The sequence below is a fragment of the Ictidomys tridecemlineatus genome, chromosome 14 (genome assembly GCF_052094955.1).
Source record: "Ictidomys tridecemlineatus isolate mIctTri1 chromosome 14, mIctTri1.hap1, whole genome shotgun sequence".
Classification (NCBI taxonomy): domain Eukaryota; kingdom Metazoa; phylum Chordata; class Mammalia; order Rodentia; family Sciuridae; genus Ictidomys; species Ictidomys tridecemlineatus.
In genome coordinates this window covers 24,776,677-24,804,529 of record NC_135490.1, presented here as the reverse complement: position 1 = coordinate 24,804,529, position 27,853 = coordinate 24,776,677, and the positions used below count along the sequence as shown (strand labels likewise).

The 27,853-nt window shown below is 35.5% G+C and overlaps 1 long non-coding RNA gene across 1 annotated transcript in view; it reads right to left on the bottom strand.

Annotated features, from left to right (window-relative positions):
* Positions 1-22,727: 22,727 nt before the first annotated feature.
* The window catches only part of LOC144370581 (uncharacterized), a 52,909-nt gene continuing 47,783 nt past the window's right edge, over positions 22,728-27,853 (bottom strand). Inside the window, exons 3-4 of the long non-coding RNA XR_013430495.1 lie at positions 26,232-26,315; positions 22,728-22,804 (exon numbers count right to left, since the gene is read on the bottom strand). This is a non-coding gene — a long non-coding RNA (uncharacterized LOC144370581). The remainder of the gene's footprint in view (positions 22,805-26,231; positions 26,316-27,853) is intronic.

The window sequence follows — 27,853 nt, the reverse complement described above, 5'->3', positions numbered from 1 at the left end:
GGTAGGCCAGACACTACTTCCCCCAAATCATTCTAATAAAGATTATAATAAAGATGAAAATGGGAAATGATCTGTCAGCAGTGAAAGCCAAAGAATATAAATTTCCAAATAAAATAGCCTGCAGTGGCTATAAAAAAACACTCACTACCAGAGCCATTTTCTAGAGGAGACAGAAGCCAGACTGTGGCTGTGGCCACAGAAATCAAGGCACCATGAGATCAGTCAAAGCCACTTTCATTCAATTCTGGAATAGTTCCTACCAACAAAAGGTACAGGAGACTTAATCCAATTTGGTTTATTGCAAGCTTTGGTGTAGAATTATAATTTGTGATAAAAAATGCCAAATGTACAATTCTGTGATGTAAATGGTATGTTAGGAAAGTAAAGGCAATATGAATGAATACTGGAAACCCTTGGAATTCAAGCATTTAAAGGGTAAAACAAGGCAGGTAATCAATCTTTCATTAACCTCACAAATTTTGCTTTTCTCCAAGTTGGAACCATCTAAGCAATTCCAATCAACCAATGTGATTAAGAACTAAAGTGTCACTCTACGGTTTGTTTTGGTTTCTGGTTTATTTGTTTGTTTCTAAAGACTGGGTGAGATTGCAGATCACTGCTCCCCCTAAGCTACATCCTCAAAATAGCCCCAACTTTGGTATTTAAGGTATTAAGGGTCTTTGGTAATTACAAAAAATGTTTATTTTCAGCAGTGCCTGTACTTTTTCTTTTAGCTAAATTATCATAGAGGTTTCATTCTTTAGTCTAGACTGCTCTGTGTTTTAAACAAACCGTAATGCCCACATTTGAGAGGACTCGGTAGACCTTGCTTTTCCTTTCCATTTAGAAGTCCCTCACCACTTCAGCCTCCCCAAGCCACCTTTGAAGGGTAATTTATGTGTTTTAAGTACAATTCAGCATACTGCAACCTCAAGAGGAGATTGTAAACAATCAGAGGCCAGATGGGGTAATTAAAGTATTTCACTCTGACAACAGCCAAAGAATACTCTTGTGTGTGTCCTGAAAGACTCGACATTAGAAATAAACCCTATTTTGTGCAGTCCAGCAAGCCCCCCTCAAAGGGCTCAGGCTACCCACATACACACTTTGTTCAAAGAGTTTATAACTCTTCTTTAGCCTCAGGCACTAAAACATTTTAAAATCATACTAAAGGTGTGGTTCAATTTTTTTTTTCACATAAGAAGTAAATTCTGAAATATCAGGGTGACCTGACAATGTAACTTCTAAAAATAAGTAGGTGTTAAAACTAATTGATAATCTTTATAGATATTTTGCTTTTTATTTAATTAAAAATAATTCTCTCATCAGATTATTTGCACCAAAATGGATGAAAATAGTTTAGCACTAAACTGGAAAAAAGTAAAACATGCCTCCAATGTTTTTAAAGTCCTCTTTTAGAAGCCTTCTGACAGGAGTGAAGGCCCTTGATTTACCTTTCAACTTTTGGGTGAATTACTTGCTTTTCAATTTTATTTGGAAATTCCATAAGGGAAGGGGTTCATTCTCCCCCCTCCACCCCACCCCACCATATTCTACATAGAAAACAAAATGTAAAAATCAGGGCTCTGTAGTCAAAATGAAATGAAGTATTATGGCAATTATCTGGGTCATTCAGGGGAAACGAATGTGTTAGAGGTGATTTGAGAAAAGTTGTTTTCTTTTTGCTTCAATTACATACAGAGTTGCTTCAATTACTTTACCATGTTGGCATATTATTTTCTACCGAGTCATTGTACAGTTATTCTAGGCCAGAAATATTCTTGAGAGCATATTTATGTGCCTTTACATACATGCCGTTTATAAGCTTTAATAAATCTTAAGCATACACACATACACAGATACATATATTTTTTCTTAGAAGTTTGAGCTTTTCTATGAAGATCATTTTTCTGCCTTATCATTACCTTCTATAAAGATCATTATTCTGCCTTATCATTATCTAAAATGAATTTTACAATTTTTTTTCACATGGCTTCCTCAGATGGTTTCTATTCACTAATTAAAGAAAAGGACCTTTACTTCATCTAAATTCCTAGCTAGGAACTGAATGCTCTCACCACCACAATATCCAAATTGAGTTTACAGAATGGAAGTTTCTGACCGACAAAATCTTCTGGAATTTTAATGCTGTGTCAGATTAGAGCCTGTATAGCAAAGAGGAAACAATTAATTTATTCAGCATATTTAGCATTTATACAATGTCCTTTATTATTTAACATTAATACAATGTCAAGACAGAATCACCTTATCCAACCCTGCTGACCACCAGGTTGTTACATGTTGCACTTTTTCTTTAAAGTATGCTATATGATTGCAATGTGAGATGACCTTAAGTAGCAGGCAGGAGCACTAACAGTACCAAGTTGAAAGAAGATAAGAGAACCTTTTGTATGAATCACACAATTCTTTCAATTTTAAAAATTATTGGGTTCTAAACTTCAAATGTCCAATAATGGTAAACAGGAGAACAAATCTCATAATATTATGGTAATAGAAGGAAAACAAGTATCTAGGAATGTTGTCTTCCTCCTGAAAATTCGCAAATTTTAAAATTCTAAATATAAGGCAATATGTAAATATGGTGGACATTTTAGAAAGTATAAAAGATTTTTGGACAATTTAAAAAACACAGGATACAAGGGGAGAGAAGAGGGAGGGAAAGAGAAAGTACTGGGGACTGAAATGGAGTATATCATATTCCATGATTAGGTCAAAATGAACCCCACTATTATGTATAACTATAATGCACGAATAAAAACATTTCAAACATAAATAAAAAGCACTTATATTTCACCCCTCAGAGGAAATCATTGTAAATATCTTGGCAAAAGTGTTTTCAAGTTTTCTGTGTGTGTGTGCACGCAAACACACATATATATGTGAATATATATATATATATATGTATGTATGTATATATTCACTTATGTGCCAACATACTCAATTAACATCATAATTACAATTTATTCAATAATCTGCTTTTTTCTCTTAACATTTAGCCATGAAATGTTCTCTAAACATGTAGAGAAATTACATAAAGATGCCATATCTATTTTGGCCAATTCTCTACCCCTGTATCCTGAAGCTCTTAATTTTTCACCTTCACAAATGGTGCTTCAATGAATATTTTATTTTCCAGCTAAGAATATTTTTTTAGAATTGATTTCTAGAAGCAGAATTACCCTCAAAAAGAATTATGAATATTTTAAGGCTTTTGATACATTGCTACATTTTATTCTAAAAAATAATTTCTAATTTATATTCTCATGAATGTTGTAGTAGAGTGCAAATATAATCATCTTTTAAATCATTGCCATTCCAGAATATTAAAATTAGTTTTCATATTTAATGTATTATTATTGAAACTTAGTACGTATTCTTTTTTGTATTTTCTTTATAACTGGCCTATATATATATATATCCTTTGTCATGTTTCCACTAGGAAAAAGAATATTTTTAAACAAATTTCTTTTAAATGCCTCCTAAAACATGAGATCAAAACAATTTGAGAAAACTTAATTTTTCTGTCTCAAGTAGGAAATAGTGAATCTGGCTTTATTATTTGCATTCATAGCTTAGTTTTGTAATATTTATGTAAATAGTGTTTTTTAAATAATCAATAAGCTGGTTATCATGATGCTATACTGCATATCTGCATACTATGCTACTTTATTTCCAATGATACAACAGTTCTGTGCCATATCATGCTATGGTCAGCAGATCACTTTTATTTTCTTTTTAATGGAATTTTAATTTCATTGCTATATTTGAGAAGTAATCAAAGGACTTCTGAGATTTTAAACCCATTACAGTGAATTTAATCCTCATTATTAAACCCAGCTATTCCCTCTGGATTATAGGAGATATATCACCTGAAAATAGGCTGAAGTAGCAGGCGACAAGCCATGCATCTGTCTCTTTGAACTCTCAATGAATGACTCAGTTGTACACTGTCTTAGTCAGGGTTCTCTAGAGAACAGAACTGATAAAACAAATATATATGTATACATCTAATTATAAAAGGGGATTTATTCGATTGGCTACATGATCAGAGGCTGGATACTCCCAAAATGGCCAACTGCACACTGGAGAGACTGAGAGATCAGAGCTACTCAGTCCAAAAAGCTAGAGCCTAAAAAAAAGGGGGAACCAATGAAGCAACCCCAGTCAGAGGCTGAAGGCCTGGGTCTCCTGGAGAGTTGCTAGTGTGAGTTTATGTTGAAAGACTGAAGAATCTGGAGTCTGATGTCCACAGCTGATTCCAACAGCAATAGAAGACCCAAGCTTTCACACAATGATGGGATTCTTCTTTCCACTCTTGTTCCATTCAGACCCCCAGCCTATTAGAGAGTGCTTCCGTATTCAGAGGATGTCCCTGGGCTCAGTCTGGTATCCTACATGCTGGTCGTCTCTGGAAACACCTCAGAGACACACCCTAGGTGTCTTTCAACCCAACCAGGTCGATAATCAAGACTAACCATCACATACACCCCCTTCTGTTTTCCTTCTAATCTCACTGCCAATAAAAAGTCTATACTCTCAGGATTTCCTAATTTTTATCTTCAGCTTCAGGCTTCCCTCTAAATACCAGACCCAGATATTCATCTGGCTATTCAACACTTTCACATGGATGTCTAATAGGCATCTCAAACTTCAAATGTACAAAAGCAGAACTCCATGTTCCTCAACTCTGCTCTGTTTCTAGTCCTTCCTATCTCAGAAAATGATTCCATTCACCCAGTTGACCAGGACAAAGATTGAAGGGTTCTCTTCCGATATGAAAAATTGTGGTATATATGTGTATTAAGAATTGTAATGCAAAAAAAAGACTACATGTATAATGGCACAAACTAGCGTGAACATACTTTAAATACAGAGATATGAAAAATTGTGCTCTATATGTGTAATAAGGATTGTAATGCATTCCACTGTTATCGTGTATTTAAAAATAAAGAAATTAATTAATTTTTTAAAAAATATCTCTTTCCCTTACATTCATTCCCTGTTCATCTACAAATCTCTTTTGGGCTCTGATTTCAAATTATGCCACAGATTTGACCAACTCTTACCATTCCCACAGCTGCGCTAGTCAAATCCACCATCAGCTCCTAAGTTCAGGGTCCCAGTTCCCTAATTTTGCCCTCCTAAAATTTTACTTTCCACCTAACAGGAGAGTGACCTGTTTATACATAAACAATATCACTATCCTTTAGTTATCCTTCCAAATGTTTCCCAACACACTCAGAATGAAATGCAGATTGCTTATTGAAAGACCCCAAATAATTTGGCTCCTCTCCAACTTCATCTTTACCACTCCCCACTCCACTCAGCTCACGCCAGTCACACAAGTCTTCTGGCCACTCCTTGAAAATTCCACACTCATTGCTTCTTGGGATTTTGTACAATTCTTGGCGGGAGCGGGAGGGTTCTGGGGATTGAACTCAGGGGCACTCAACCACTGAGCCACATCCCCAGCCTTATGTTGTATTTTATTTGAAGACAGGGTCTCACTCACTGAGTTGCTTAGCACCTAGCTGTTGCTGAGCTGGCTTTGAACTCGAGATCCTCTGCCTCAGTCTCCCAAGCCACTGGGATTACAGGCATGCAACACCAGGCCCAGCTTTTGTACAGTTTTCTTCTCTGGCTGGAACATACTTCCCCTGAGGCTTTTCATGGTTCCTCCTCCACTTCATTTGGGTCTCTGCTCCAATGCCTCCTTCCTTGGGAAGCCTCCCCAACATCCCTAACTGAAATATCATTATCATTCCTTCCATCACTCTCTATTCCTTCATTCTGATTAATTTATCTTTGGTGAGTTCCTTACTGATTGATATTGTGGGGGGAGGGGACACATACCACAAAGGCAGAAATTTCTTTGTTTTTCGCTCATATTTCCAGCTCTTAGAACAATATTACATGGTAAATAAAAGAAACTGTTCTTCTCTCCGCTCCCATTAATCTGAAATCTATACTAAAATCATATTGATCTATGTTTGGAGAGCTTCATTATCTTTATTATATTTCATATCTCTCTTTCGTTTCTTCCAAAAAAATTCAATTGCATTATGTGTCAAAAAAATAAAAGTGCTTTCGGGGCTGGGGTTGTGGCTCAGTGGTAGAGCACTTGCCTGGCATGTGTGAGAAATTGGGTTCAATCTCAGTACCACATAAAAATAAATAAATATAAATAAACATTCACCCACAACTAAAAAATATATGTATTTTAAAAAGTGCTTGGCCATTAATACAAAAATGAGGTACAAGATCACATGGTTCAGTGCACTCACTGCAGCTGATTTAACACTATTAAAATATCAGAGGAGTAAGTTCAAAAGATTCATTATACAACAGGTGCCTAGAGTTGATAATATAGTTGTATTGAATACTTGAAAATGGCTGAGAATATGAATTTTGTGCTCTCTCCACACACAAAAAAAAATAAGTATGTGAGGTAATATATATGTTGATTAGCTTAAGTTAGCCATTTCAGCGTTTACAATTTCAAAATGGCATATGATATACCATTAATAGACACAATCTTTATGTATGAACTTTAAAAATAAATATCTTTTTCTGTAAAAGACCACATTAGTCCTGGTTATGACATGAACGTCTGTCTCAACACAGAAAAGGAAATTTTAGTCTTTTGAAGACTCAATATTATATTTTGAAACATGGAGCCTTAAATTTATTCTTTGGTTCTATGATATCCATATTCTTCAGGGAAATGTGAGAGAAAAGCTTTGTCCCAGTGAACACTGGTCTTCAACCATTTCAGCCTGTTCATTACTTGACTGACCTCCACTTCTACGGTAGCCCAGAGGAACAGCAGACCTCCACCTTCCCTCTATAAGCGCTCACCCTGGGAAGGCATTTTCTTATTCTGACTCAGCACCTATATCCTAACAGCAAACTTGGCTGATTTTTGTTTGTTCGTTTTGATTTTTCGGAAAGCCTGTACTTACTAAAGATTGGTTAGACACTCAGAGTAAGCTCTGTGCCTGGGTAATTCCAGGCCAGTTCAGTAGTGAAGGCAATGGGTATCATCACTGCTTTCTTTGTGTGTCCTTCCAGACACAAAGGCTCTGCCCCAACCTTGCTCATGGGTCTCAGCTTTATCATCCACACACAACCACTAGCTGGTTTCCATTGATGACATAAACCCACTTTCTCAGGTTGACATCTATCTGCCTACAAGCCTAAGAAGCCACGAAGCTTCCTCTTTATCTTAACCAAACTCACTGGAATGTGGAATCTTCACCTTATTTTTAGCAGCTTAGTCTGATTTTCCTTTGTCAGAAAATACCCTAGTTTTAAGATAAAGGCAATCAATCAGGATAAGTGTTAGTTACCTTAAAAGCTTCCCTTCGTCCTCTTTTTTATTTCCCTTCCACTGTGCTTTCTGAGGTCGAGAGAATATTGTATCTGGGTGCTCTGAGATCAGAAATACTTATTTTTGAACTGATGTCAAATTTCTCTTTTACACAAAATTCAGAAGGTGAATTTTTCTTCTAATTCTTAGTAATTTAATATCATCTCAATAATAAATAAACTTTCATCATAATAGAAAATCCACTGACGGCTTGCAGCAAAGGTGTTTCATCAAAAGAAAAAGTAAAGACTACATGGAAAACAACTTCTCTTTTATCCTCAGAGGCTGACAATAAGGTTTGTTTTAAAGTCATTTGTAAATGTAGTCTCATAGAATTCTCATAGCAGAAATTATGGTTTAAGAGGGTAATGTTTCTTCTTGAAACCAGATTTTAATAATAATGATGATGATGTTGATGATGATGATGATGATGATATCTGGCCTAATGAGAAAAGAAATATAATCTCTGGGAGAGCAAAGAGGTGGCCATGCTGGGGATTGTCTCAGCAACACCCAAAACCTGGCCCAGGAGCTAGAATGTCCCCACCTCCCCAGAAATTTAGATGCAACTCTGGGGAAGGGAGCAACTCTAAATTTACAAAAATTATATTTCCTCATCCTGACAGGGAGGAAGAAGTATATCAATAGAAGTGTATTTTTATTAGAGAAAAATAAAGTTATGATCCTTACTACCTGGGTGTGAAGACTAACATTAATAGCAACATGTTTGCTGGTTAAATTATAAACATATATGTATTGCATCAAAGAATACTTCTCCAGTATGCCCTTCTGACAATAAGGTTGATAGCTGCGAGTAGAGTGAACAGGATTCCTGTTCTGGAGGAACTAATGGCATATTTAACATTCTTTCAAAAGTTTAAAAATTGACAGGGATTGGCTGGTCAATAGAAGATGTGTCAAAACAATGCACAGGAAGACAGGAGCATGAAGGTGCCATGATGAGTAACTTGGGCTTTGTCCTCATCTTTCCTAATCTGTCTACTAAAGCAAAATACCTTAGACTGGGTAATTTTTCTAACAACAGAAATTTATTTCTTATAGTTCTAGAAATTGGAAGGTCCAAGATGGGGACATCAGCAGATTCAGTGTTGGTGAGGACCCATTCATCGAGATGGCACCTTCTCCCTCTGTCCTCACTTGGTGGAAAGAGTAAACAACTGTGGTATATATACACAATGGAATATTACTCAGCATTAAATGAGAATAAAATTATGGCATTTGCAGGTAATTGGATGGAGTTGGAGAATATCATGCTAAGCGAACTAAGCCAATTCCAAAAACCAAAGGTCAAAATGTTCTCTCTGATAAGTGATTGCTGATTCATAATGCAGGGAGGGGGCATGAAGGTAGAAAAGATAGTAGAATAAGAAGGACATCATTACCTTAGGTATATGTATGATTGGCACAAATGGTGTGACTCTACGTCATGTACAACCAGAGAGATGAAAAGTCATGCTCCATTTGTGTACAATGAAACAAAATGCGTTCTGCTGTCATAACTAATTAGAACAAATAAAATTTTAAAAATAAATTTAAAAAAAGAGTGAACATGCTCCCTCAAGCCTCTTTACAAGGGCACTAATCCCTGCATAAGAGCTTCACCATCATGAACTAATCACGTTCCCAAATACTATAACATACTATCAAATACCACTCTTAATTCTATCACATTGGGGTTTAGGTGCCAACTTGTGAATTTGGGAGGGACAAAAATATTTTCCCAAAATATAGGCTTCTTAAATTTTTCTTAAAAGACTCTCAAGAACTGGGGTCTTCAAATATTAATAGCATAAATTTTTGTGCAGATCAAAACAGAGTTGTTCTATGAAGTGGAGGTGCTTACATTCCCCCCAACTCTTCTGAGGTGCCTGGAGAGAGGTGCTGGGGCTCCACAGAGCACCACTGGGGAAACTCACTGATTTTGTCCATCTAACTCACTTTCTGTTGGAGAAAAGTGAGGCATAGAGATGAGAGATGATTTATCAAAGTCTTCCATCCTTAACTCAACCACATACGGGTCCTGTGCTTAGTGCTCACTGATATCCTCCATTAATTCTCTACTTCTCCTATAAAAAGATTGGGCATTTTCCCTTGCAGGAAAAATATCAAAAATACTGGGTGTTTTGGAAAGAGAAGAGAAACAAATCCCAGTCCTCCTTAGCTACTTAAATAAAAGCAGGGTTGGCAGGAAAATATATAAATGAAAAATGCCAAAACCCTAACTTCAAATTAAGCCTTTGGTTCCAAGAGGCCCTCAACCTGACTCTTAAAAAGAATTGCTAGTAAAACCACAAACTATGGTTCTATTTTGCCAGACCGGCGATTGCAGCAGTAGGAGCAATAAAATAGAGGTGGTACAAAGGAAAGGAGAATTAATATGAAAACCCAACAGCCTGGTTCTAGATAATTGGGAGTTGGCCATAAACACCTGAGCTGTCACACGGCAACTTTGGCCCTAGGATGAAAATATTATATTGGCAAATTGTTTCATTTTAGGAAAATTATATCTATTTTCAACAACTTGAGGTTTGTTTCCCCAAATGATTTTCAGGCTAGTAAAAGAATGTGAATAATGATAAGGCTCAGTACAGAGTACACAATTTCTACTTGGCACAGAACTTTGTACTCGTGGCATTGAATACATATTTTTTTTAAAGATTGAGTTATTCTTGTGAAAAACCTTGTACTACATCTCTTACCCCAATGAAATTCCATAGTACACATGTTTTCTTCCTTAAAATAAAACTGCTGTTAAAGGGCAGTCACATATTTAAACCACACTAAACTCTTTCCTAACATCGAGCTGTGAGCCCTTGACATTCACAAAGCCATGTTGCCAAACTCTTCTCTAATGCTCAAATTGTGGGGCACTATTTGATGGTAAAGCAAACTTAGATCTGGCTTGCAAATGTGTTTTGTTGAACCTTTAGAGAGCTGACATTAAAAGTGGGGGAAATTCGTGTAAATGTATTCATTTCTAGATTCTCTTGAAAATTAGAAGACATGGCATAACAGACCCCACATTCCTACCATCAGCTGAAGCTCTGTAAGGATCTATACTTAAATGGGCACAAGTTTGCCATGGTCTTCCATCAGATCACTCTGCTCTATGGCAGTTGCTCCCATGGACCAGCTAAGCATTTGAGTTTATGAGCCCAGCATCCGAATATATAATTATTCGCTTAAAATGTGTAATAGTTATGAATAGCAAAGATCCACTCACAGCTATTGACTACATACAAGTTCATGCACACACCTTGACTACATAAAGTGAAATTCAAATTTGTGTTTTGGAGAAATCATTTACAAGTTATTTTACATGGATGGCCCTCCTACATTCAAAACTGCACATCTTAAATTTGTGAATGGTAAGAATCTTCTGTATACTCTAAAATTTTCTTGAAGACAGATGGTTTTTAAAGATAGATTTTAGAAACGTATCTAATGAAAGTGAAAATTTTTATTAAATTCTATTAGAAACACCATGTTCTATGGTAGCAGGTCTCAAAGTCTGGCTTCCCCAGCAGCAGAAGCCTTACCTGAACATTTCTCAGAAATGCTAATTCTCAAGCAGCACCTTAGACCTGCTGTATCAGAAACTATTGATGGAACAATCAGTGTTTCAACAAGCCTTGCAGGTGATTCTGTTGAACACCAAAGCTTTAGTAACCCTGTTCTGGAGCTTTTCTGCTAGCACTCCCTATGTGGAGATAATGATCTCTCACCCTCAGGGTCAGGACAGAGCCTGGAACGTTCAAAGCCCCCAAGCCACAGTCTCCAGCTTCAAACCACCTCATCCCAGGTTGGTCCCTTCTGTGTTCCCAGCCTGTATCTAGTAGCAGCAAGCAGGATGAGTATTATCCAGTGCTTCCTATCCTTCCTCAAGGCTTAGGACTTGGCCAAATAGGTGTTCTGCTACCTGTCCATTCATTTCATAGCCAGCAACAATACAACCAGGGGCTAAGGGCTGCCAAAGAAGTTCATACCACACCAGCACAAGTACAATGGCACACTTAAACATTTATCACAGGTGAGAGCTGGAGAAGTTGGGTAAGGATGGCAAGGCAGGGGCTGCTGGTATGATCAAATACTGATAGAGGTCCCAACTCTTAAGCTACACATAGTTTGAATTTCTGTGCCCATAGGAAGCCGATGGTCCATTTAGTGTTGTGTCCAAGCTAGCTGCAAGAGGAATACTCCAACAGTGCATATGCATTCCCAAAGTTAGAGCTTAATTAATTTCAAATACCCGATATGAAAATATTCTATTAGGTTTGGAATATATGTAAATCAGCATAAGAAACTTTTAGTGAAAAGAAAATTATAAAATACTCTAAAATATCATTTCATAAAAATAAAATAAAATATCATTTCATGCAAATCAAAACTACATTGAGATTTCATCAGACTGGCAATTATCAAGAATACAAGTAATAGTAATAATAAATGCTGGTGAGGATATGGGGGAAAGTGTGCACTCATATATTGTTAGCTGGATTGAAAATGAGTTAAACCACTCTGGAGATTCCTAAAAAAAAAAAAAAAAAAAACACTAGGAATGAAATCATCAGACGACCCAGCTATTCCACTCCTCAGTATTTATCCAAAAGAATGAAAATAAGCATACTATGATGATATAGCTAAATCAATGCTTATAGCAGTGCAATGCACTATAGCCAAGTAACACAAGCAGTCCAGATGCTTGTCAGTAGCTGAATGGATTAAGAAAAGGTGGTATATATACATAGTAGAGTTTTACTCAGCCATAAAGAAGAATGAAACTATGGCATTTTCTGGCAAAAGGAGAACATCATGCTAAGTGAAATAAGCCAGACTCAGAAAATCAAGAATTGAATGTTTTCTCTTATAGGGAAAAGCTAGAGCAAAATAAAAGGGAAAGGGGCAATCAAATATCATAAAGATATAGGTTAAGATCAGTGGAGAAGAAGGAGATTGTGAGGGAGGGAGGAGAGACAAGAAAGGGGGAAAATGCAGAATAAATTTAACAAAGTCATGTTATGGGTCAAAACAAATTAATCGCAAAATTATTTTGAATCAAATTTTTCATCCATGAGAAATATTTAAAAATTGAAAATGTTTTTATCTATAAGTACTGGTCAAAATTTTCATGCAGTCATTTCATTAACTTTGATAAACTAAAGCAAATTCAACTTTCTCATTAAAACTTCTGAATATTTTTTACTTGAATGGGCTTTATAAATTCAGTATTTAATAATATCTTTCCTTAAATTATTTTTACTTTTCTTATAATTATGCAAAGAAAAATATTAACTTTTCACTGATATCCATATATATATATATACCCAAATTCCATGTGATATATCCAGAATGTCATGCAAATATTATTTCTGTGATATTTTGTGCTATGTCATGGAATTAGCACATTACTTGAAGTTTCAAATCAAATTGAAGATGCATCCATTGGCTCAAGGTATGTAGACTTATGGGTGAGTCTCTGACAAAGGATTGTGTTCCAAATAGAGCTGTGTTCTCTTTGGTCTTGAATCTGTGCTCCATAAATTTGAAGAACTGTTGAAATTCCCATAAATTAAACATTCCATAATACTGTTTCTTTTACTTTCAGATCACTTGCTGAAAAAAAATATATAGGAAATACCTCCTCCCAGACAATGTTATGCACACATTGGGATTGGGAGGATTGAGAAGCAGAGTAGAGATAGAGACCCACTATGCAGAAAATTGCACCTACATACTAGGATGAAATTTCAGGGGCTTCTTGGACTTACAGGACATCTGCACTCTGTCCACTTAGCCACACTGTCTCCTGACAGGTGAGTAGAGATAATCATAATATTTAACCCTTTCTTTTCCTCTCCCACTGTTTCTGAATAAAGTTTGGAGTGACAATACCTCACCCACGATAGGAGAGAACGCCTTTCACATGCAGTCTCTCTCATTTCTCACCATATCCTTGAGTGGGGTACAAAAGGTATCATTAACCCAGGTTATTTTACAGAATCCTGAACTCAAGAGTACAGCTATTATTCCTCTACTTTTTGAATACCAAAAAGTCAACTTCATAACAGACTTCTTTGCATTATCCCGCAAATACTCTGGGCTTTACATTTTAATTATATATTATTTTTACCTAGACCATGAATCTTTTATAACTTTCTGAACATTTTGATTTATTTATTCCAGAATGTAATTTAGGATTATTACTTGTTTATTTATTCTTACCTATCCTGTAGGATCTTAATTATATATTTTTTTCTTAACTGTAACTTGACAGAGTAATAGATACAACAGAAGAAAACAAATTCAACAGTTTGTTGGGTATTGTTCAAAATACAACATCAATCTCAGACATTAACAGCTTTCACTTTTGGCATATAATCACAACAACCACATTGGAAAGGGACGCTTGATTGTTTCAAAGACAATTTGTTTTATGACGTTCTCCCTCCTCGTCCATGGGGGAGACACACATTTTAAGGTAAGTAGTCTTTTTCTCTTTATCTGAGACACCATAGTTTCAAAAGGTCTGACAAAGCCAGGATTGATTAACTGTGTTTCTAAATAATTAGCTTTTCTTGAAATAACAATCAACCTTCTTTTTTAAAAAATCATTGCGATTAAAGTATCCATTCAGTAAGATGTGTATACATTGCTGATGGTAATTTTATGGAAATGATGGTAGCCTATGTCATCCGGCTACCACATATAAATGCAGAGATTTCTGGAAGCAGTAGTTTACTGATATTTTCTCAGGGAACCCCTTCTCCTTTCTGCTTCCTCAACCTTCCACACTCAGGAAACTTAGGATCACTTCAAGGGATTTAAATTGATCCTTCAAAAGGATATTTACATTTTGAGGGAATTATTTAACATTAAACACTCTTCAACATTCAGGGGAACAATAATTTAGTATTGGATTTCAGGCCCTGCCAGGCAGCTTTAGAGACCTTTATCAGACCATGTCTATGTTTCCTACTTATAGTTTCAAACTTCTTGGAATACATTCTGGGACCCTCCCAACATAAGTGACATAATGAAAGGAAAAGCACAGGATTTCACAAAGGAAAACCCTCTTCCCTTCCTTCCTTCAAACTATAAAATCCTCACCCTTGTGGGATCAATGCATTCCCAATGTTAGACTAGACAGCCCATTCAAAGTGTGATTTTTAGTTATTTCTCTCACCCTCATCTTTTTGGGCAACAAGGTGCCGTACCCAAAGTGACTTTCTATAATCCTTCTGAACACTCATGCTTCAGGGCTTATTTGCTTTGTGACTTAAACCCGTTTCTTCACATCTCTGTGCCTCAGTGTCTGAATCTGTAATTTGGTGATGATAGTAACTACCTCCTAGGCAGGGTAGAGGACTGAGTCCTCTCTGTTAATGGCCCTCAGCAGCTGTTATCTGGCTTTGTTTTAATAATCACCTGCTGTGTCTGCTGCTGCTGTCCTATCAACTGAACTTGGCAACAAACTCCCTGGAAGGAAGACCCTGAGGTCACCGTGGACAAGATCACACTGGCCTCTCCTTGATGGACCACGGTCCACAGCCACCGCCCTCAGGAAGGCTTGCCAGCTTTTCCTGCCACCTTCTCCAATACTATCCTGAGTGACACTCCACCATGGATGCCATGGCATTACCATCACAGCTGCCAGCTTCAGGGCTCTCTCCCAAAGAGGCAATGACCTCTGTCCCTGACTGCTTTGAAAAGAAAGGAAAAAATTTAAACCTGCATGCAGGACACACACCTGGATTCCATTATCTCTTACAGTTTTCCAGCCTGAGGAGCCAAGGAAGCCCAGAATCTCTGAGTCACAGCCTTTCCTCTTCATGGAAGAATCCAGAGAGGCGCTCTCCGCAGGAGAAGAGGCTAAGGCACTGAGGTCAACTCAGAAGCCCTGGGCAGCCTTGCCCGCACTTCCTGGGGCAGAGGGAATGCAACTGCACTATAGCACACCTGCAGGTACCTTTTCAATTTGCAAATGCGTGTCCATGCACCAGGCTCAGCCTTAGTACCACCTCAGCTGGGGCAGAATCCTCTTGGCGCCATTGTCAATCACAGATCATTTTAAAACCTTTCCTTGCTGTGAGCAGGTCCGGATTTCAAGCCTGGCAGGGATGCACAGGCAACCAACTCTGAATGTGCAAGTGGTACAGTCGAGTTTGAAATTGATTCTGTAATTTGCTTAGCAGATGTACCTTTTTTATTACAGTTTACCTTAGCTCACATTAAAAATAATTTGCTTGGCTTGAAACATGCTGAAAAGAGATATGAAATCTGGCATCATGGTCTCCCTTTTCCATCCTCAAACTTGACCTCAAACTTTTTGGTTCCTCAAACAAAACACATTTTCTCTAACCTCTGAGTCTTTGCAAATGCTGCTCCTTCTCTGGGAGAATCTTCTCAGCTTTCAGTCACCCTTGACAGATCCTATCTTCTTTGGATTTCAGATTAATTACCATCCACCATGCCCCCTCCTCATCTGCCTGAGTTTCTGGTCACGTGAAAGGGTTTACCATGGATGGTAATGAGGGTGGGCAATAGTGGAGGTGCAGGATGGAGACAGTGCCACTCTTATGCCTAGTGTTTACCATCACCTGCAAATAGTAAGCACTCAAAAAACATATTTGAGTAAATGAATCCATGCATGAATGAGAAGACACTTTTAAGATAATATTTACCTTATTTATTCATTTATTTTATTTACTTTTGCAGTGCTGGGGATCAGGGACATTTGCTTTGAAACGTACACAATGATACAATAATAGAAGGTAGATTATCTCTCCCCACAAGCTTTATTGTACATACTTATCTATACATTTGACACCAGTTACTGGGAACTAGAGTGCCCTGTGGCAATGTTGAAAATGTTTTTATTACCTAATAAAATCATTCACTAGCCTCATGGATATTGATAAATTTTTCTATAGCAACACAACTCAATTATCTTTGTTTAAATGGAGGCTTTACCTATTAAATGCTCTATAGAACTATAATGGGTAGATACCATATCTGTCCAGATTGGAGAGGGTCACCTTAATTTATAGGCAAGAGTTTCTCATGAAACTTCTTTCCCAGGGTACCATCAGTCTCAGAGAACAGCATATTTAATACATTTCACTGGGTGGCAGGGATAGAAAGGCATGACTGAAGTTTTATAAGAGCAAATTTTGGACTCAAAGACCTTCACCCAGAAAAGTAGACTTTCTCCTGTACTTCTGACTGATAGTACAATAATAGGCAAACAATAAGGCTTTTTTTTTTCTATTCCATATATGCTGACTGAATCCTGAGTCTGTGAAGAACTATGAAATGCCAACCAGAAAAACAACCCAAAATAAATTTAACAACAAGCATAGGTCTGCAGGGAAAGTCCTTTGTAATGTTTTCCAGGGCACTACACTTTTGAACATTACATACAGGAAAATATTATATGGAAGAAACCTCACTTTATGAGCCTTTAGATGAGGTCTTTTCTATTTTAACGAATGTCATATATGAGGAAATGTTCTACATAGCAAAGTTTCACTGAATGGTATTATTGGAATAAACTGCAGTTACTTTGGACTTTCAACTTTAATCTTGTGCAAAATATATTTCTAAAAACCTTTTGGCAAGACATTCAAGGTTTATTTCCTTCTTGGTGTGGATTTTAACTCAAAAGGCTCAGCAAGCTCACATTTGTTGTATTCTTCAGGTTAATTAAAGGTAAAGAAATTGGCAAAATATTAAATGAATGGTAAGGATATTTCCATTCAGTTTTTCTTAAGCACTGAAAAAGAGGGTGAGCATGAATTTGCTCAGTTTTAAATTATCCTGAGCATTTAAAAACCACCTGGATGGGTTCAAGAAGTAATGTGAGGCTGAGAAAAATATGAATTAATGAAGAACACATTTTGGTGATAGGCCTATAAATAAAGATCGGTTCTACTCTTAGAGTTGGCACCCACTGATTGAATCGTGCTAATGCAAGCAGACACAGATTTCTAAAGTCCTTTTATGTAAAATGTGGTTAGTTCCTGCCTTCTTTGCTATGCTAATGAATGCCAAGAAGAGTGTTAGCTGTATTTTAACTTTTTGTCTACAATACTGGATACATGCTGGGAAAGTTCCCATGGAATACCGCTTACTGCATGTACTGAAAAGTCCAAGTTCACACAATCTATCACATATTAAAAAAAAAATGATTTGGTTTCCCACACTCAAGCTAATAGGCCTTTGTTATTTTTTTACAACTTTGACATATGAAATATGTAATAACTGCTTAAATATAATAGCCTAGCCTTTGTTACAATCAATCGTTCAATTGAATAGGTCTGGATGGCTGATCCACCCTGGAAGGTAAAAAGTTTCTCCTCCCTGGAAGCGAAGGGGAAAAGCCAAACCCAAATTTCTTTTGGATTTTCAACAGGGTAAGCCCATGCACATGGGTCCATTTTAAAGCAAAATATTTTCAGTCAAGAAAATATTTTGACAGCAACAAATTAGGAAGAAGATACTAAGCATTTGGAGTGCAGACCAATATCCCCACTTCCTAGAATCAGCAACCAGAGACATATTTGAAATGCAGCATTAGGAAAGTAAAAACTAAACAGAAGACTGGCACATGGCTTCACCTATTGTCATTTTATCTCATCCCATCTCAACCCACAAAGAAGGGAGGCCAACCCCTCATACAAGATAGTCTGGAACAAGGTTACAAAAAGAAGCACCTGTGTCTAAATGGTGACATTTTACACTAGCCAACAGACTGAAATATTTAATGTACTCTATTCGCCTACCTTGACTAATGCATCAAACTTCAAAGTTTGTAAATATGTGGAAAGCTATGGTTAGTGTATAATTGAAGGTTGACAAAATATCAAAGAAAACTGAACTTCAACTTTTTTGTACATATCTGGGTGCTCTGTTGATGGTCCAGCAATGTATGAGTACTAAAACACAGAAATAATGTAATTGATTTAAAAATGTATGTTTATCTCATAAAATTTGCATGCACTGACTACTTATGCTGCTACAATCCAGGTTTCCATAGAGTTGTATTCCAGTGGCAGACAAATCAGATATTCTTTGAATATTTTCAAATATTTGAGTATTTTAAATTCAAAAATTTGAATATTGATGATCTTCAAGTTTTTAAATAGATTTTGGTTAATTTTAATTTGGAAAAACTTTGCTCTGTGCAGCAATAACAACTGTCAGTAATATTTTTAAACTGTCCATAACACTTTGAAGCAATATTTAGATTCCAAAATAAAATATGAAATTAAAAAACTACATTCAAATATTATATTGGGAATGCTAGTGATAAGTATTACCATCAAAGTATTATGGAACAGTTTAATTATAAGCTATAACTCTCTATCACTTTTATGGATTTTCAAAGTATCTTAAGCAATATCTGCAGCCAGCCACATGGTATCTCTTAGATTCCTTTTTTCTACAATTTTTAATATTACAAAGAAAACCAAAAACAAGAATATCTTGCTCAATTTGTTCTCATCTCTCTTCATTTGAACCGTAACTTGCTTTCCAATGGCTAGATAATAGTCATTCTTAATTAACTTTTGGAAATATTTGTGCATGAAGCTTTTTCCTGCATAGTCAAAATTTTTTTAATACTTAATTTCCTTTCATTTTAATGAAAGTCACATTTGTTACATATTTCACATGCAATTTCTTGCAACTTACAAAAATTATCTTAAGTTTATTTTTTTAATTATTTGAATCTTTTTAAAAATAAAGTAGCCAAAATTTATTTTTTTAAGGATGGTCATTATCCTCTGTTAGGACTTTATTGGTAGCAAGCAATATGAATAACACACACTCAAGATTAAATGCACAATTCATTTTCTATGAGTACTTCTCAATATGACTTTTCTAATCATTGAACTGAATATTTTTTAAATTGTGCTTTATGCCCCCATTTTATTATTGAATAAGTAATGATTAAATTTGAATTTTCCAAGAGAGAAGTCATATTTTTCACTATTTTTCAATCATGTTCAACCATTCTATTAAAAATTTGAAAATTGTTTTTGCTGTATCTACAAGCTTTTCATTTTTCTATAAATATTAGTGCACCAATAATCCTCACTGTGCTTTGCTAAATATGAAACACAAAATATCATCTTTCAATATTCTATATATAAAACAATATTTTATATTTTGTTATATATAACAATGTTTTATATTTTGTTCTGTATTTACTTGTTTGAAAAACATGAATTTTTTTGTCACTCGGTCTTTTTTTCTCAGTCCTAGTATTTGCTAATTTTTTGTGCATATGAGATTTTTTTGTTCTTTTAATCAAGAATGTGTTTCCAGTTAAAAATATCTTCATTTGCCAAAACTAATCACGAACATTGGTTGAGAAATATGTAACAACAGTAACAAGAAACTCTGTCTTTGAACTTAGAATGGAATAGCTTGTTTCACAATTTAAAAGAATTGAAGTTTAAAATAAAATATAAATTTTCTGCCATGTTTATCCAATGGAAAATTGTAATTGTTGATTTGAATGGAATTATGTTTTGCTAGAAATAGTCTCACTTATGTCAGGATATGACAGCCATTTTCCAGAATCATTATCCAATAAACAGAAGAAAGTTCCAGAAGTTTTGGCTTTCTGGTCCAATTTTCAGATTTTATGAATGTAGTTTTCTTCAACCTCTAATGAGGAGGCCAAAGTTATATCTGCTGTCTCTGAATTGATATGAATGATTTCCCCCTTTCATTTTCATTGTTCTAAACAGTGGTTACTGCTTCATTTGATGAAAAATTTGACATTGAGGATTTTGTCTGATCTGTTCTACTTGTGACTTTGATCAGAATAATTTCCTAGCTCCTTTTCATCAAATCTTTAAAAAAAAAAAGAATCTGTAAAATCCTGCTTGCAAGTTTTATATGGGTTGTTCTCTAAAAGTCTGTTTAGTTACCCAGCTTCTAGTTATTTAAATTTGAAGCACTAATTTGAACATTTCTTTTTGCTTCTTAGCTTTTACCACTTCCATATTTCATATTTTTATAATTATTTTAAATTGAATACCTTTTTAAAATTTATTTATTATTTTTTAATTTATTTTGTACTAGGAATTGAACTCAGAGGTGCTCAACCACTGAGCTACCTCCTCAATTCTTTTTTATTTTGAGATAGAGTCTCTCTAAGTTGCAGACTTGCAATCCTTCTGTCTCAGCTTTCCAAGTTGCTGGGATTACAGGTGTATGCTGCTGCACTCAGCTCAAATTAAACACATTCTTAATGATCTAAAGCAGGCTCAGTGAATTTGATCTATAAAAGGCCAGTAATTATTTTTAGCTTTGAGGGCAAACCAGTGTCTGGGGCAATTATCAACTCTGATGTTACATAAAGACAGTCATAGATAATTCATAAAAATATGAGCAGTCATATTTCCTGATAAAACTTTAAATAAACAAAGGGCAGAACAGGATTGACTAACAGAAAAATTTGCTGAGTCCTGTTCCAAAGAATTAAGAAATAAAACATTGGTTTCCAAGGGTAAAAAAAAAATTCTAAGTGTAAATATAAATTGAGCATCACAATCTGAAAATCTGAAACCCAAAATGCCCCAAAATCTGAAATGTCTTGAGTGCCAACATGGTACCTAAGTGGAAAATTCCACAATTGATATTATATATCACAGTGATCATGCAGGCACACTAAATATATTGTATAAAATTACTTGCAGACATGTATAAAGTGTATATGAAACGTAAATTTCTCACTTAAAGTTGGATTTCATTCCCAAGATATCTTATAATGCAAATGCAAATTTCCAAAACCTGAAAAAATCCCAAACCTGAAGCATTTCTGATATGAAGAATTTTAGAAAAAGAATGTTCAACTTGCAATTTAAAATTACTTTTCATGTTTGTTGTTCTTAAATATTCTAAAATATATTAAAATTTTAAAACCAAATAAAATAATCAATTTTAAATTTTATATGAAAATGTACAAACTGAAATTTAAATTTAAATTTTGAAAATAGAATACATCTCACTAAACATTTTTATAAAAATGAAACCCTTCACAATCAAGTATTTGATTTCCATCTAGCTCTAATGTAAAGGATTAATGTTATGTTTGATATGTTTCATCTATACCTACATATATGTAAATTTTAAAATAACATGAATTATTTAACAATGAAAATGCTATTCGACACCAAGTACAACTTTGGGCACATCTCATTAAATTACAACTCCAGAGCCAGAATGCAAGTCAGCTTGGGCTTCTCTAACGAAATACCAAAGGCTACAGAGCTTCTAGATGAAGATCCAAAGGGTTTGGCATCTTGTGAGGTTTCTCTTCCTGCCTTGCAGATGGCCACCTTCATAATATGTCCTCACATGGCTTTTCATCTGAGTGGAGAGAGAGAGAATGTAAGAATGTGTCCTCCAGTGTCTTTTTATAAGCATAATCCTATCAGATTAGAGTCTCAATATTATGACCTCATTTAACCTTAATGACTTTCTTATAAGCATTATCTCTAAATACAGTCACAATGGGAGATAGGGCTTCAACATATGAATTTGGGGAGATAAAATTTGGCTCATAACTAGGAGAAAAACCAAGAATGTAGACACATAGCACTACTGGTAAATAATATTTCAATATTTAAGAACCTATTGTATCCCTGATACCAAACAGAAAGAATTTGGTGGGCTAATTTATGTTTTCTCTCCTAAACATTTTTGTCCCACAGCTCCAAAGTACTGTCTCTGACATTGGTAATGGCATGATCTCCAAACTTCCATGGATATGGGGTAGAAATGTGGAGAAGCATTTCCCTTGAACTGAATGGAGGATCCTGTTTTTATGATATAAAGGATTCTCCAAACAGCAAGACCAGGTCAGAGACCCCTCTGGCCCTTTCCAAGGCAACTGTTTCTTAAAACATTGTACAGGTGAATGCAGAAAGGTCAAACAACCTGTTTAACCTTGAAAAATGTTTGAGCCAAGATATGGGCTGGGTTGCACTTTTCATAACACACTTGAATCTAATGTATGAAATATGATATGTCAAGAGCTTTGTAATGAACAACCAATTAAAAAACCATATTCAATGTTCATGACCGGATAACAGATCCTTATATAGATCAGTATTAAATTCACTTAAGGAAGGATAGAAGTTTTGAATTTCATTGTGAGGTAACTTAAATAGTGATACTCAACAGATTAAGGATTCAGTAATAATATATTGAAAGAATGCAGAAATTCATTTAACTATTTTTGAATTTATAAGTATAAAAAATTATATGGGCTGGGGCTGTAGCTCAGCGGTAGCGCACTTGCCTGGCATGTGTGGGGCACAGGGTTCGATCCTCAGCACCACATACAAATAAATAAAGACATTGTGTATCCATCTCCAACTGAAAAAAATTTTTTAGAAATAAAATAAATATAAAAAATTATAGAGTAGCCGCCACTTCATAATTGAGTAAACCAAAAAATAGGTCAATTATGGCCCAGTGTAGTACTTTATATTTATTGATTATATATATGACATAACAACTATTTCAATACAGTAGTAGCCTTTGGTTATTAGGCCTTAGATGTCAAAATTATTAATCTATGAAATACTGGTCTTTATAAGTGGGGCCATGAAGCCTCCTAGGAAAAACTTCACCTTGTCAGTTTCCCTGTCGAGTCTCTAAAATCACCATGGTCTTCAGAGGACAGAAGAATTCTGCTTGAGAGCTATGGAATACATCAAAGCTTTGGCTAAGACTCAGAAAATCAAGAGTTGAATGTTTCCCTCCTATGTGGAAGCTAGAGCAAAGGAACACAGGCAGGGGTCGGGTACCCTAAAGATACTGGTAGGATCAGCGGAGTATAAGGATAATGTGAGGGAAGAAGGAGAGATAAGAAAGGGAAGGAAATGAAGAACAAATTGAGAAAAATGACTCTATATGCTCATATAAACATATCACCATAAATTCCAGCTTTATGCATCTATATACAGCACCAATTAAAAACAAATAAATAAATGAGTGAAAGGAAGACCAGTAGGGGAAAGAGAACAGTGGGAGGCAGGAGGGGAAGAAAAGAGGAGGCACTGAGGACTAAAATGGAGTGAATTAAATTCCATGCATGCAAGATTTTGTCAAAATGAACTCAACTATTATGTATAACTATCATGCACTAATTAAAGCCAAAAAAACTACTTTTAAATGCATTGTAATATAACTTAACAGCTAATGCAACTGCTTAACAAAGTGAATAAGATAATTAAGTAGACTTGGCTCTTCTGAATATTCTCTGAAGAAAAATTATTTGGAAAAAAAAGAAAGATATATATTTGGAAAAATTTGGCTCCTTGATAGCTCCATATATCGAGTGGCTATCGCCATGGGGTTGCCAACAGCAGCAACACAATTTCTATAGAGAGGGTAGGATGGACAGGAGGGCAGGGGTGGAGGGTCATGGTACCATGAGCGATATCCTGACCTGTGAGCACCAGAAGCCATTTGAATGTCACATATTGAGCCTATTTTGTCACTTATATGATTTTATTATCATTAACAAGAAAGTTAATGATGCATCAATCATGAAATTGTCCTGGATCTCTGATGAGCTACCCATTTCCTTTTTGGAACCAAGAAAATATAAATTCATGTAAAGACAAATTCTTTTACTCACTTATCAGTATTGAAAAATAGTTAAAAAGTAAAGAATTTCAAGTAAGGCACAGCTTTAAAAGCTTAAATGCTTATAAAAGTAATAGAAAAAATTATAAGAGAGGAGTTGCTTTGTGGTACAAGTGTGAACAACAATTTAATGGGAAAGTATAGTCCTTGCAAAGCTGAGTCATAAGTAAAAATCAAGAGAAGAAAAGAGCCTTCCAAATCACCAAGCAAAAATTATTATCATTTGCAAAGAGAAAATCAAAGATGTTACCAATAATGAGCTGTTAAGATATTTGGTTTCTCCATACATCTCATCTATTCGGTTTCTCTATACATCTACATGAATCTACATGGATTATACCCTGAGACAGGTAACTGCAGCAACAAAAATTACAAATATCTTGGATTGTGGTTGAGATAGCTTGGGAGCTAATCATATTTCTTTTGCAATGGTTTGTTCTTTCAGGTTCAAAAAATTTAGGACAAACACAAGTCGATTCTCTATTTATGATGCAATTGAATTGGCCTTATAAATGAAAAGACTCATTTCACAAATTCTAGAGTTTTACTGTGTCTGCATTGCCATAGAAAACACATGTGTGCATGTGCACACACACACAAAGACACACACACACACACACACACACACACACAAAACATACTGAGGCAAGAAAGGAAAACATGTGTCTGTTTGACTTATTTGTCCATATTAGACTCTCAAAAGGATAAGTGTATCTAGATGCACTTAAAATTTATTAATATCTTAACTTGGGGTTTTGTGGTTATTATTATTGTTTAAAGACTTATTGGAGTAGTTTTAGGTTTAGAGAAAAATTGATAGGTCAATAAAGATTCCCTGCTCCCACACATGCTCAGCCTCCTCTATTGTCAACATCCCCACCTCCAGAGAATTGCATTTGTTACCACTAATGAACCTACATGGACACTTCAATCACTCAAATTCCATAGTTTACATTAGGTTTCACTTTGGTGCTGTACATTCTATGAATTTTGACAAAAGTATACTGATATGTATCCACAATAATGGTGTTATACAGAGTATTTATGCTATCCTAAAAATTCTCTGTGTACCACACTTCATCCCTCCTGTCTCCAACCCCTGGCAATTTCTGATTTTATGTTCTCTTTATGGTTTTTTTTTTCTTTTCCAGAAAGTCATATAGTTAGGATCACACAGTGTATGTAGCATTTTCAGATTGGTTTCCTTCACTTAGTAATATGCATTTAAGATTCCTCTATGTTTTTTCATGACTTAATAGTTTTTTTTCTTCTTAGCATAAAATAATTTATTGTCTGGATGTGCCACAGTTTATTTACCCATTCACCTGCTGAAGGACATCCTGGTTGCTTCTAGGCTTTGGCAGTTATGAATAAAACTACCATAAGCATGCATGGGCAAGTTTCTATGTGAACACACATTTTTAGTTCATTTGAATAAATATCAGAAAATTACTGGATTATATGGTAAACATATGTTTAGTTTTATTAAGAAAAAAATTGCCAATCAGTCTTCCAAAGTGACTGTAGGTAGCATTTTGCATTCCTACCAACAATGAATGAGAGTTCCTGTTGCTCCACATCCTTGCCAGCATTTGATGTTGTCAGTATCTAGACTGTGACCATTATAAAAGATGTGAGGCAGTATCTCACTGTTAAACTTGACATTTTTTCAATGCATTTGAGTTTTAAAACTATAATGTATGGCACTTAGATTATCATATACTGGGGAGAAATCTTTAAACAGGGTTTTGTCTAATGAAAAGGATATTATCCATTTTTAAATTATCTTTTAAATCCTCTAAAATATACTCTGAAAGTGTTTTGAATTGAGTCTGTTAAAACTTTTCTATCTTAGAAACAAAATTTGAATAGGATCTTGCTTTTTCTACTCAAATAACATGTGCAGGGGAAAAAACACTTTAGAAGAATACTATTTTTTAATTTTGAGGTTATAGTATAGCTTAGCACAAAAACTCTGAACTGTATAGAAATAGCTGGGTTCTAGTTATACTTTTCTATGTATGCATTTCCTCTTCTGGGAAATTAGGAAGTTCAATTTTTGGTACTAATATTCAGGAGTGTTTTAAGTAATCCAAGGAAGAATCTGAGATACTGTAAGGGAAAAGAGTATGAGGACTCTGATACCTACCTTCTTTCCACCAGAGCAACTTCAATTGGCTTTACATATTGGGTACCCACCTTCTTATCAAATGTTATTAGAAGAAATAACTCCCTGGAAAAAAAAAGACTTCAATTACTTGACTAGATGAACACTAAGATCCTCTAAAAGAGAGTGTTCTACTCTATAAGTGGCTAAATTGCTTTTTTAAGCTATAGACTTATGAATAAATCATCCAGATTCAAACCAGCTGTGAATCATTTAGGTTTCTCAGTTGCAGACCACAGAACCCACTCTGGCTAATTTAAATAGAAAAGAAATTGATTTTTTAAAAGTGGCTCACAAACTTTCTGGGAAAGGTAAAAAGTAAAACCTAAAGGCCATGAAGCCAGACACAAGCCCCCAACCCATGTAGAACTGTTCCACAGAAAATCCACTGCCAACCACACAAGGCACAAACACTCCACTGGAACTAGGCATGGCCACTGAGACATCTACTACCATGGCCTTTAACACACACACACACACACACACACACACACACACACACACACACACACACACGTTCCTCCTGGTACATGTTTCCAGAGACTATTGCCTTCTGAACAAGAGTATTTGTGAGTGCGTCTGATTGATGCCCTGGCTGTAAAGAAGGATTGGAAATAAAATATCAGTCACCTTTTTGAGGAGGCAAGAATCCCAAGGCAGAAAGTTGCCCCCCAAATGTAGGAAGCATATTCAAAAGTTACTAAGCAACAGAAGCAATTCTTTGTTTCTCTTTTTAGTCAAGAAATTTTTGTTAATGTCTACAATGTACCTGGTACTCTACTCTTCTACATGCTAAGACAAAATGATATATAAAACAATCCATGTCCCTCTTTCATAGATTTTTCCTTCTAAAGTGGCAGACAGGTGACAAGCAAGTGAATCAATAAAAGGTCAATATATCTGATGCTGTCGTTTAAAGTAAAATAAAAAAGCAGGGTGAAGAGGAAAGGGAGCCATGTAGACAGAGAAGACAGGGATGAACTACTAAGACTGTACTGCAGCAAAAGCCTCAGGTGGTGTGTGAAACAAGCCATGCAGATATTTCAGGAAAGAGAATTTCAAGCAGAGAGACCACCAAAGGCAATAACCAAAGATGGGGCACACATACTCCTTGATCATATAGTCACAGTTGCTTTGAGAGGATGAGCAAAATCTAGAGTCAAGCAATGTGTTTGTTCATATTTCCAAGAGATTAAATATTTTTCCAAAATTAGGATTCTCATGTTGTGACTGTACGAACACTCTGTCATTGTTCATACCAACTTGGTCTAAAGAGTTAACAAGATCAGCATTTGTACAAAGCATCAAATGACCTTCTACCTTCTGTGGAATATGTAGATATAAGTTCTACCTGGACTTACATGTTCTTATGTGGAGCTTCATGTGTTCAGTGTACATAACACTTCCACTACCTTATAAATGTTACCTGCTTACTCTACCAGATAGAATGTTCTATAGGAGTTTGTGAAAATTACCACCTGAAATTAGATGAAATCAGAGAAGGAAAGGATATTTAGTAAGAAAAATGTGGAACAAACACACCATGTACAGGGAAACAGTGACAAAGGAACTCAAATGTCTAAGGACTTACTCTCTCCCACATT